At 37.6% G+C, this 13,389-nt stretch overlaps 1 long non-coding RNA gene across 1 annotated transcript; it reads left to right on the forward strand.

The window, feature by feature from the left end:
* The first annotated feature begins 779 nt into the window (after nt 1-779).
* LOC119539348 lies at nt 780-9,256 on the forward strand. Its single transcript, XR_005217857.1, has 3 exons — nt 780-1,228; nt 1,670-1,873; nt 7,763-9,256. It is a non-coding gene; the product is annotated as an uncharacterized LOC119539348 (long non-coding RNA).
* Nucleotides 9,257-13,389: the final 4,133 nt, after the last annotated feature.

Below are 13,389 nucleotides of genomic sequence, written 5' to 3' on the forward strand. Positions count from 1 at the left end.
TTCTCTGGAGAACTCTGACTAATATAGAACTTAATGCTTATAATAACAATAGTTAACATTTATCGATTCTTACTTTGTGTTTGGCATTGTGTAAGCACTTTCCATGTTTTACCTTTCTTCTTTCAAGAACATAAAAACCATGCTCAATAAGGAAATATTGATTTTAGTTCTCATTTCCAAGAAATGTAACAAACTGATTCATAAAGTAAGCATTCTGAAATTCTTTGCAATATGTTATTGAGTGACTTGAAGTAAGAAACCAGGGGTGCTTGCTTTATAGCTGTCTGCATTGGTGGAAATAGGCAGTGGGGTTTTATTTTGTTCAATCTATTTCCCCACCAGGAAAAACAAAAGCAGGGATTTCACTAAGAACAAAACACTCCAGGAAAATGTTTTTCTTTGCAATGCTTAGGCAGCAGCCACTCTCCTGTTGACAGAGCCAAGGAGAAAAGATGGAAGTCTTCTTCCTGGGCTGAGTAGTGAGGGTTAAAGGAAAAAGCTCTAAAACAGAGACACTGTTCACAGCTGAGTCACACTTTATGGGTCTCGTTTTCTCCTCTGTGACATGAGAAGGCTAGACTAGACTAGAGACACTGCAAGATCCCCCCCTCCACATCTCACATTCTCCAACTGCTGTGTGCACATAGTTGTGCAATAAATATTGCATTAATAGGTACCCATTAAAGGCAGAATTTATGGGGTAAATAAGTCCCTGCTATCGGCCTTTCTGAATCTTTTGTGATAAAGGGGTTGAAGGCAGCATGGAGCAGTGGAAAGAACAGTGAATTTAGAAACAAAATCTCAACATCCTAATTCTGGTTCATCCATTTACTAGCTCTATTAGTACTTGGCCTCTCTCAGCCTCAGTTTTCTAATCTGAGAAAACAAGGCTGGTAATGCCTGTTACTTCAACATTGTCTTTAGATGGAACAACTTTGTGAACTTTGTTACCTATCAAATATTCAGGTACAAGATGTAATTATGATTAAAAACATTTCTGGATCAACTTCCCCTTTAAGTTTCCTGAAAATTGAAGTCAATATTCACTGCAGCTCTCAGAACTTTCAGAACCAAGAAACTTGTAACTGTCACTTATTCTGAAACCCAGCTGCATTTCTCCCCAGTGTGTAAGCACGTCACTCTGCTTTTTCTGCAGAAGGTCCCAGCCATGGATGCCCTGACTCATCGCAGGTTTAGATGAACAAGTCTCTTCTTACCTTGGACTCAGGTATTTCACAGCCCCTTTGGCATGTTTTCTATGAATAACTTCAGTTCTTTTCTAACTAATTTTCAGAAATTTCTGCCACTTCTGGTTTCTGCTGTGGAAGAGGCCACAGTGAATTATGGAATTGGCTTTTCTATGAAAATGCTCTTTTTTGGGAGATGGGGGTCAAACATAAAAGATGTAAAATGTTGTCAAGTCCTCAAGTTGCATTTTCAGAATTCTTTTCCCATACTATATTAATTTGTCATCTGGCCAAAAGGAAAAACAAGTAAAAAAAATAAAATAAAAATAAGCGATTAGCCCCCACAGGTCAAGTCTGAAACATAAATGAACTGAAATTCATAAAAATGTTTCCAGGTGAGCCCCAAATGGACAATCTAATTCATAACACTCTACACATTCAGATTTTGCTGACCTCTTTCTATATCACACTCTGTCATTCAGGGTGGCTTCATGGAAAGCCAGACTACTTTGAAGATATTCATTGATTAATCCATTCATTCAACACCTTCAATAAACAGTAGGATGCCATGCACTAGGAGAAAAAAAAAGGATAAGAAGTCCACCCTTCCCTCAAAGATGTCTCTGTCAGTGGAGGAGTTTTATATACCTCCAAAGAGCATCACATACCTATTACAACTTTATGAGGTAGGTACTAACATTATATCCATTTTTCAAAGAAGGACGTTAAGAAACATAGGAGATGAGTAATTTGCCTAAAGTCACATAGGTAGTGGTAGCAAGCCAGGATTCAACCCAGGTATTCTGACTCCATAAGCCATGCCCTTAACCATTGTGTTTTCTACCTCTCAATAGTCATTGTCAGTGCTTTACCCCAAAGGAGTGAGTCATACAGATATTTCAAACACTACAAAGAAGTCTTTCAAATTCCCACATCTCTACACACTTAATAGGCAATTATGTCTTCCAGTGATTTATAAGCCCAAACATATCTAAGGCTTCTTAAATATCATGGAACAGTGCTGTCCATCAGGAGGACTATTTAGTGCATTTTTAGTTCTTTTAAAATATGTTTTCTCTGAATTTTCACAGTTATGATCACTGTCTTGGTATAAGGATTTAAACAGTAAAAAAATAAATAAATAAATAAAACCCAAAATCCATGCACTTTGTCTAACTTGTTAACCATGCTATCACGATACTTCAATGATTTGACCCTGCAAATGTCTACTGAATTCCATCAGCATTCCATTAACTCAGAAGACTAAGCCTCAGGATCAACATACTGTATGGGAAATGGCAAGTACAGGTAGATGCTACAGAATTTGGATACATAGTTGGGGAGGATGTGGGGAAGTTCATTTAGCTTTTCACAATTCCTCCCAGGTAATTACTTCCTATGAAATATTGCTCTTACTAGTACATTGCAATTCACCTCCTTCTCCCCTTCTCAACAATCATCCATTGCTCCCACCAACAAACACACATAAGCACACGCACACACACACACACATATTCCAGAGACTTCTGCAATATGGGACAGGCACCCTTACAAGATTATATGAATAAATTTAAATATGGACAATCATAGCAAATAATAGAAAACAAACATCATTAAATGCAATGGGTGCTGAAATACCTGCTGTTGTCAAAATCCAGTAGTCACTGAAGAGTTGTGTCTCCTTTCAGTGGTGGGTGGAACTATCATCCGAGCATATCCTAAGCCCTTTGAAAGTTGTTGTCCACATCTCCTTTCATCTTGAAAAGATAAAGGAAAAATTGCAAACCCCTTGCTTTGTGTTTTTTCCCTTTCACACAGTGCCACTTCTATCTCTGGCTTTTCTTTGCTGAGCAAGGAGCCTTTTCCAATTTCCCTTGAGGCCTTTGGAAACTTGTTCACCAAACTGGTTCTTTATTCTTGGGCACAGAGTAACTTACATTTCCAAGACTCCCTTACAGTTAGGTGTGGTCATGTGATTGGGTTCTGACCAATGGGATGTGGAAAAAAGCGATGTGTGCTACTTTAAGGACTGGACTATAAAAAGTCTTCCATGCTCCATTCTGCTCTCTTTCTCCACTTGCCAGCAGGTTGCAGGGTTTCTGTGGATGACATTGAGGCCCTAGGGGAGGGTATTGCCATAGATGATAGAAGTCTGGGTCCCTGAGTGACTGTGTGAAACAGAGCTACCTCCTCCCAGGTCAACCCACATTGAACTGTGAAGATACCAAATAATAAACTTTTATTGTGTGAAGCCACTTAAATTTTGGAACTGTTTGTTCCAGCAGATAACCTACCCTTTATGTTTACACAGGGCCAGGTAGCATAATTTAAATGCCATGTTGTCCTTTAGATACAATTTAAATAAACTTCAACATTACCTGAAAGTTATGTCTGTTACCATACCATGAAGGAAACTAAACTGGGTTTACCATAAAATAAAATTAAAAATTCATTTAGACCAGATTGAAAATTTATCTGATTTGCTTCATTACAGCTCACCCATCAATAAATGGAATGTAGTGAAATGTTTTTATATATCTTATAAACTTTTGGATTCTATTTATATATGTATTCAAGAGCTATGTTCCAATGCTTTTGTTTTTATAATTCAGAACTCCTTTAGAAAGTAGTTTTACATTTAATACAGCATGTTTGATCATTGCTAAGCATGAATTTGGTGCAAATTAATAATAACACAAGCACTAGCTTCAAAAGCCAAAGAACAGGATGGGGCTGGAGGGAAGGTGAACACAGAACTGCTTCCCTCTGATTTAGAAAAAAAGGAAATTTCAAATGTGAAACTCCATAACAAGTTTTTTCCTTTTCTTTTCAGTTTTGGCTTCTACTCTAGAAAAAGAGAATGCAAAGTTGTGATTGTTAAGTGCTCAGAGGTTGATTAACTCCTCTCTAATTCTTGTGCCAGAAAAGAAAGTTCATCTACATAATGGAAATGCCTGGACAGTAAAGAAAGATGGGATACAGGATTGAGTGGACCATGAGTTAGTACAAAACGGCAAAGGAATAACTTAGTGTTTTTGTTAACAGGCACTAACTTGCAAATATAGCCAAGGATCAGTGTGTGTGTGTGTGTGTGTGTGTGTGTGTGTGTGTGTGTGAGAGAGATTGAAGGAGAGGCAAAAGTAGGAATGTGTAGACACTTGTAGAAGATAACTGCCAATCCAAGAGGTTTAACAATGGGAGAAGGAAGGTCAAGCTTAACAGAAGTATGCTTTACCACTGTGCCAGTTTAGGGAGAATCTTAGGAGGAGTTTGTTTAGCCTATCCAAATCCCAAGGCTGAATGCTATCCCTTATCATTTAGCTCCACCCTACAAGTTTGCTGGGAATTTCTGGGGCTTAAGAGTGTTCTGAGTGGTAGACATGCCAGAGATAGAGAACAGGAAGTGGGATTATCCACATAAGGTAAGTAAAGTTTGGACCAAACAAAGACACAGGGCTCAGGTAAGGGTCACACCTACTAGTTGAATAAACAGGCAATGTGCTAACTGCTGCTGAAGAAAATCTTTTTCCTAGGCAAGCAAGAAAGAAAACTAGCATGGCCCTTGGATACAGGATTTTCAAGGGTAGGGCCTGGAACCCTAGCTTGCCACCTTTTTGTTCTCTGGCTGTGGATAATGAAAGATGTTGATGGGGTAGTGACTGGGCCTTTTGCAGACTCTGACCCTCTCCTTTCAGGGGCCCTTCAGATCATGCCTACACTTCTTCCCTCTTTCTCCTGTGACCTCTCTTGGTTATTTCCGCTTCATCTTTTCTCTCCTTCTGCCAGAGAATCATTTTCTAATCTAAGAGTTGAAGATGGGCAGAAGCTTTCTATTTCTAAAGTGTTATTTTCTTTCCATTTCATTGGCCAAAGCAAGGTACACACACTAGCTGAATATCAAGATGATGGAGATTATAGTCCTGTCTTAGGGAACAGCCATTTCCTTACCACAGTCTCCTTCTAATCATTATGTTGGTGGACAGAACTGCACCTGCAGATCAGTGATAGGGTCAACTTACTCCAGATGGAAGGATCAAAGAGGCAGAGAGAAGGAATTTTAATCTAAAGCATGAATGAAATACTGAATCCAGATACAAACACCCGAAAGATTTTGGCCCCATTAAGGAAAATTGAAAAAAGCCCTACTTGTAAACCTTGACAAAATACTAGAAATGGTAATCAGTAATTGATAAAAATTAATGAATGAGCTACCTGTTTGATTGAGATGACTTTAAAGAGAAAAAATGTTAAGGCACATACCTAATGTGACCCATAAAACAAACAAACAAGCCAGGAAGTGATGGCCCAGGCAAAGGAGAGGATTAAAGCATTAAGAACCATCAATGAGGAGGATCAGACCTGGAAAATACCAGACAAAATCTCTTAAATAATGGTACCGAACATGCTCAAAGAGTAAAGGAAGACGTGGACAAAGAGCTAAGGGATATCAGGAAAATGATAGATGAACACAAATAGAATATCAATGGGGAGATGGAAATTGTGAAAAGGAACCAAACAGAGCTGGAGACCACAGTAAAAGAAATTAAAAATTACCTAGAGGGGTTCAACAGCAGATTGGAGCTGGAGGAAGAAAAATTCAATGAGCTTGAAGAAAAGACAATGGAAATCATCCAATATGAGGAACAGAAGGGAAAAAGGAGAAAGAAAACTGAATATACACATTGTGGGAGTCCCAGAAGGAAAAGAAAGAGAGAAAGGAGCAGAAAGAATATTCAAAGAAATAATGGCTGAAAACTTTCCCCAATTTAACCATAGACATGAATATACACATCTAAGATGCTGAATGAACTTCATACGGGCTAAACCCAAAAAAACCCACACCACAGCATATTATAATCAAAATGTCAAATGCCAAAGATAGACAATTCTGCAAGTCGCAAAAGAGAAGCAAATTGTCACCTACAAGGGAGCCTTAGTAAGATTAATTGCCAATTTTTAATCAGAAACCATGGAGGCCAGAAGGCAGTGAGATGACATCTTTAAAGTACTGAAAGCAAAAAAATTGACAATTAAAAAGTCTATATCCAAAAAAAAAAAAAAAAAACTGTCTTTCAAAAATATGAGATTAAGACATTTCCAGATAAAAAAAAGTTGAGGAAGTTTGTCACCATTATATCAGCCCTACAAAAAATGCTAGAGAATTCTTCAGGTTGAAAGAAAAAGACAATAAACAGTAGACTGAAGCTGCATGAAGAAATAAAGATGTCCAGTGAGGGTGATGACATGGATATTATGTACATGCCGTCACTATTGTATTTTTGGTTTGTAACTCCACTTTTACTTCCTGCAGAATCTAAAAGGCAAGTGCCTAAAAGCTAATGATGAATCAGTAGTTTGGGACCCATAATATTTAAACATGCAATTTGTGACAAGAACTACATAAAGGTGGGTGAATGGAGGAGTACAGGAACAAAGTTTGTGTATACTATTTAAGCTAAGTTGGTATCAAAGCAAATGAGATTGTATAGATTTGGGATGTTAAATTTAAGCCCCATGGTAAATACAAAGAAAATATTGGAAGATATGAAAGCTTATAGAGACAAAAATTAGAGTCCGGGTTGCCACATTGGGAGGTGGTAGTCTGGGGAGGGCTGTAGGGGAATAGGGAATTAATCCATAATGGGTATAGGGTTTCTATTTTGGGAGATGGAAAGTTTTAGTAATGGAAGGTGGAGATGGTACCACAACATTGTGAAAGATTAATCCCACTAAATGCTATGCTTGGAAAATTAAATGCACTACATGATGCTCTACAAGATCTATCAAGGGAGGAGAAAAATCTAAAACGGATATTACTGGGACTTCTGAAAATGTATATATATATATGTAAACTTTATATCAATGTTAAGTTTCTTGAACTGGATAACTGCAATTTGATGGTTACATAAGTGAATATTCTTGCTTATAGAAAATGTGCATGCAGTAAGAAGTGTTCAAGGTACCTAATGTATACAGCCTACACTCAAGTGTGCAGAAAATGGGTTGATAAATAGATAGAGAGACAGGTAGGCAGATAGATTGATAGATTGATAGAAAAAATGATATGGTAAAAGTGGCAAAATGTTAAAGTTGGTGAATCTGGGTATCCAGCGGGGGTGAGGGGTGGGGTGGTTGGACTATGTTAGAGTTCTGTGTTTGGGGTTTATAGTACTTTTGCAACTGTCTTGTAAATTTGAAGGTATTGAAAAATAAAGAGTTTAAGAAAGTATTTGTTGAATGCCACTGAATTAGTTCCACACACCCAAAGTATCATGCCAATGCAATGCCCTAAGATGTGTAATAGGTAGGCAGCTCTTGCTTATAATCAGAGATTTGGTTCTGGAGGGACCTCAGTGATTATCAACTCCATGTCTCCTTTTGTTGGCGAGAAGCTGACATGTAGAAGGCCAAGAGACCTGCAAAGATTGCATGTGAAATTAGTGGCAACACTTTGTCTACTGGAAAACGAAACAACTTTTGTAACTTGAACATTGAAATTCCATGTGATTTGTGGGATGCTTCTAAATTTAGCTCATTTTGAACTTACTTTTATTCTCCTTATCTTTCCATTGCAGCATTCATGCAATGAATTGCATCACTTGGTCTTACTCACCCAGAAGAGAGCAGATGTCAGAGATACAGAAGTCACTGTCCTATTCAAGAGTCTCTCTTTAGCTTTCTAAAATGTTCTAAAGATGGAAAATATCAATGAGCAGTGATTGAGTTCATCAAGATTATCACATCAGCTGTAGGTCAATAACTGTGGACCATCTCAGACTGTTGTACCCGCCATAGCACCATGGAGAGGATTCAGCTGTCAGTGGACCACACACAACCAAATGCAACAACAATTTAACTTTGGCAATAACTTATTAAGTTAAGAACACTATTTTAGAAGATTGTTTATCAAAATATATTTTTAGGCCTTAGAAAATGTCCACGAAGGATTGTTAAGTCCACTTGTACAGAACATTGCCATGTCACAAAATGTTTTAAGTTCTCAAGAATTGCCTATGAGTCATTCCTAACATTAATCCAAAGTTGAACAAGTGGTATGTTATTTTGGCTTGATTGTTTAGTTGTAATCTTATTGTTTATTTCAGAGCTTTGGAATATGAAAAATGGAGCCCAACTACTGGCATAGAGAGAAGCAGTGTATCATGGAAGGGGGAGAATAGAGGCATTTCATGCATGTCCTTCCTTCTTCGAGGATGCATTGCTTCCTGCTAAGAAATGGGTACAGATACTTAAGGCATCCATTTCAATCAGAAAACTGTAGGAAAAATGAATCAGAATCAGAGTAGAAGAATACTAGACTTAAGAGACCAGAGACTTGGGGTCCAGTTTTGATCCTGCCACTTATCAACTACTTTGGCAAGTCACTTTCTTAATCTCAGTTTGCTCTTCTGTTAAAATAATGATTTCATAGGTTATTTCAAAGATATCTTCCAGTTCTCTGATTCTATCATGGTCCAAAATACATGACTTTTCTCTCTTTTCCGATTTTTCGGAGAACTCAGCTATCTTACTTTTATGCTACTTGTTTACCAGTTTTGTTTTTGTTAAATTTTTTTCCAAGCAGTCCAATTTATTCTAGGCACCACAGGACTCCTACCAAAGTGTCAGGAAAGAGGTTAGATGGTGCTCATGATGATAAAGGCAAGCTCCCCTCTAGTGAATGGCAAAAATCTTGACTTTGAACCTTCTGTTCCAAATTCTGGCCTTTTTCCTATACCTGCTGCAGGTATTCTATTGCATTCTGGTTCTAGGAAAAAGAAACCTGATCAATAACTGGTTACCTTTTCATTAACAAAAGACTGTCTTTCACCATATTCTGTGACCAAAGCAATATGCCAGATATTACTGGCATGATACAAAAAGTTAAAACTTTGTCTCTGTTACTGAGGTCTTTATATTCTGGCTAGAGTGGAAAGGCTTGTGTGAAGAAGAATTAGATGATAACATAGACAGGAAGATAGTACAAGTGTTAAATCATGTTGTAATAAAAATAAACGCATAGAGCAAAAGAATTTGGGTAATGCTTCATGGGGTAAATGAATGCTAACCTTTGAAAAGTGGGAAGAATTAGGATGGAAGTGGCAGTTACAATAACAGTTAAGGAAAGTCATAAGGAAAAAATATGAAAAGACTATGGATAGGGGCCCTGGTTTCCCTTTATCTTCTCATGAACTAACTCTTGCCAAATAGTGGCTCCAAGGACAAAGCACAATCCAGTGGGCAAACACCCAAGGATGAAGAACTTTCCTGTAACAAAAGGGAAAAGGAATTAACACAAGACTGTACAATTCTATCTGAAATTAGAAAACCCAGTAATTAACTTGAGTTTCCCCTGGCAATTATAATAACTGTGATTGTCCCAAAGCTCAAGGTACTTTCAGGTTAGGAGAGCTCCTATTGGCTGTCCCTGCTTTGTTAACCTTAAACTCTCTTAGGTAATATGTTTCCTTCTGGGCATGTAGGTCAGGATTAGAACCTTCTTTTAGCATCAGGATGGAAAGGCAGCAGAAGGAGTTCATCAAGTCCCTTGACTGTAGAGAAAGGTGCCAGTCAGGGTAAATTTTTGTTCAGACTGGAAGGGATATTAAGATTATTTAGGTCTTCATTTTATATATGGGAAAATAAAGTCCAAAAGGTTAGATGACTAATTCAAGATCACCATAACCATTTATATACATTTATGTTTCTACATATTAGCAAAATATTATCTCCATCAAAAGATAATTGCAAACACCTTGAGTCAAAAGACTGTTTTCACCTTAATTAAAAACAAATCAATACATCAATCAACATATATTTATATATGAGAACAGTTAGGTTATTTTACTATCATGTCCTTCATTTAATGAAAAATATTGGGTTGTTGCTTCCCAACCCTCTGCATCATGATAAAATCTCTTCTTGATCTGTCCCAAGCTTAACTATTTTTTAGTGTCTTCTATGTATCTATCGCATGTTCTTAGACACTGACTTTAAGAAAAAATTATACAAGGAATACATATTTCTTATAGGAAATTGTAAAAATACAGATAAGCACAAAAAGGAAAATTGAAGCCATCTACAATTCCATCCCCAGAGAAATCCACTGCTACATATTTCATATATTCTTTAAATACTTATTTTTAAATCTCAAAATAGTTCACACTTTTATGTTATGCTATTTTTCAATTAATATTTTGTGAGCAGCTTTTCAAGTCAATACATATATGTCTGCAGCATCATTCTTGACTCTTTACATAAGGAAGAAGGAGTTGGAGCCACTCCAGGTTACTTACTTACACCCGTTCCACAAAATGCCAAGTTTCTCCAAAATTACTGACCTTGTTTGAAAAAAAAAAAAATGCTTTTGGCTGAAGAGGTACAGATATGTGAAGCTCTTCCCCTTTTAAAATCTGATGGTATTATCAACTCCTATTTTAAGCTTGTTTATGAAACTAGAATAATACTGAGCATAGATATATAAAGGTGATTACAGCAGTGGAAGTCTGACCTTTGAAAAATCCTCTCCTGTATAAACAAACTCTGGAATGTTTTAAAACTCTAAGCCATTCGATTTCTTTTTTTATTTATCATAAACCTGAGTCAACAAGGAATGTCGATTTTGTTTAAATAGTATGAAATTAAAATGCCTTGCTTCCCTAACCATACATGAAGGAGGGCCAAGTAAGTCTTCTTGGGACACCCCATGCTACTTGTTCCAAATCCAGAAGGCTCTGTTGGACTCTCAGAGCCTTGCAAACCTGGTCTCACCCCAGGGTCCTCTCTGACTTCTCTGCATTCTTGGACCTGCTCACTCTGTCCCAGTTGTGTGATTTCTTCACTGTCCCACACTGGATGATGCTGACATTGTCCGTACCTCCATATTTTCACTGGTTAGGTTTTCTGTAGAATGTCCATCCTCTCCTAGTCCAACCCCATCCTTACTTCCTGGTCCAGCTGTCCTGCTTCCCTGGTGATTCAACCACATCTCTCACTTTCTTCTGGACTCGCTGGCTCTGAGAGTGTGCTGGGTGTGGTGTAGCACGTCTGTCTTTTCTGTTCCAGATTTTGGTATCTCCACTGCACCTGCAGGCTCCTTGTTGATAGAGGCTGTGTTTTAGCTTCCATTTGTATGTTGCACAGAAATGTGCACATATTAAGTACTCAGGAAGGGTGTATTAGTTTCCTGGGGCTGCATAACAAATTTCTAAAAACTGCATGGTTAAAAACAACAGATATTTATTGCCTCACAGTGTCTGGAGGCTAGAACTCTGAAATCTTGGTATCAGCAGGGCCATGTCATCTTGGAAGGCTCTCGCAGAAGGCCTTGCAAGGATCCTTCCTTGCTTCTTGTTAGCTATTGGTTGTTGCCAGCAATCCTTGGGGCTACACTGCCTGTACTGCATCACTCCAATCTCTACCTTTGTTGTCACATGGTCTTCCCCCTTTGTGTGTCTGTGTCTCTGGGTGCAAATTTCCTTCTTCTCATAAGGATACTGGTCATATTAGATTCAGGGCTCCCTCTAGTCCAGGATGATTCAGCTTCACTTGATTGCATCTGCAAAAACCCTATTTCCAAATAAAGTCTAGATGACCCCAAATAGGGTCTAGATGAACATGAATTTTGGGGGGACACCATTGAATGAGTGGGAAAGGAAGTAGAATCCTATTTCTGCCTGTTTCTTCTTAGTTGTCAGAACTTCACCTCTCTGAGCTTCAGTTTCCCCTACTGGGAGCACAGACCTTGTAAGTTGTCATAAAGAGAAAGGGATTCAATGTGAGGAGCATGGCATACAAAATGGACTCAACAAATGACAGCCACTATCAAAATGGTCTAGCAGACCTGCTCCTTTGGCCTTTATTGAGGCCAAGCAAACTAAAATGCAGCCTGAAGTCTAAAACGATTACTAAATTCTCACTCTTAGAAATATTTTCCAACATTATCACAAGTAAATAAATAAATATATATGAAATTTTATATTTATATATTAAAATATTGATCTTAGTATCATATTATTATATCATTAAAATAATATACTTCATTATTTAAATGTAATATTGTTATCAGAGCCAGCTCCCAAGACTGGAAATATGTATTTTCCTCGCTTCCTTCACCTCTAACTTTTACATGCATGCACACACACAAACAAACATATATACTTACAAATACAAACACTCGCATATTCTGTAGAGTTTGAATGAATGGATAAATGTTGTTATGTGCAAATGCAGATAAGAGTGCATAGTCATACAGCATATTTCTAACTCAGTCAGGACTTTTTGGTTGCAAGTAACATTAACATGTCTCAAATTAACTTTAATAGAAAAGGGAATTTATTGGGTCAGATAGGTGTCCATATTAGTTAGCATTAGATTTGGCCACATATTTTAAATTTCACAAAATAACAATTTCGTAAGTAAGACATAAAAGAAGCCCAGAAATATGCAGTCACAGTGGCCCCATGGCCATCAGGGTCCGAGGTTCCTTTCCTAAGCTGCACCGGTATCAACACATGGCTTCAATTTTATGATCCAAGATGGCCAGTTGAGCCCACCACCACCTCCATATTCTACCCATCAGGAGGAGAAAAGGAAAAAAGGGCCTACCTCTTTCATTTTAAGGATTCTTCCCAGAAGTAGCACACGACACTTCTGATTACTTCTCAGTGGTCATAATTTAGTGACATGGCTATACCCAGCTACGAAGGACACCTGGATGGTAATTTGTTTGGGTTAAAAAAAAGAATTATCTTGCTAAAAAAGAAGGAGAACGTATATTTGGAATGCTGCCACAGAGTCCATAATTCAACTAGTCTTGTAAACACAGAATACATTTTTTATGCCTTCTCTGCTTAGCTCAAATATATGTGATATATCACAACAAGGAAGGTTTTAGAATTCTTAGAATGAAATCCAGAGTGGATAAGTTTAAAACTGGCTTTCAAAAATATATCATCTTCCTACCATAGTCTGTTATATAAGTAACCAATAATGAGTCAAGGGACTTAAAAAGGAGAATAATGTCAACAGTTTCTTTTCCTTTGATTTTAGCACAATATTCCCACTGGATATCTGCTTAAGAATGATGCCCTATAGAATGTTTCTTCTAATGCCCCAACCAAAGTAGGCAAAGCACTGTATTTTTTATTAAAAGGCAAGATGATGACCAACTAAGCCTGAAAGATAAAGAAACCATGTGTATTAG

The sequence above is a fragment of the Choloepus didactylus genome, chromosome 7, assembly GCF_015220235.1.
Source record: "Choloepus didactylus isolate mChoDid1 chromosome 7, mChoDid1.pri, whole genome shotgun sequence".
Lineage (NCBI taxonomy): Eukaryota > Metazoa > Chordata > Mammalia > Pilosa > Megalonychidae > Choloepus > Choloepus didactylus.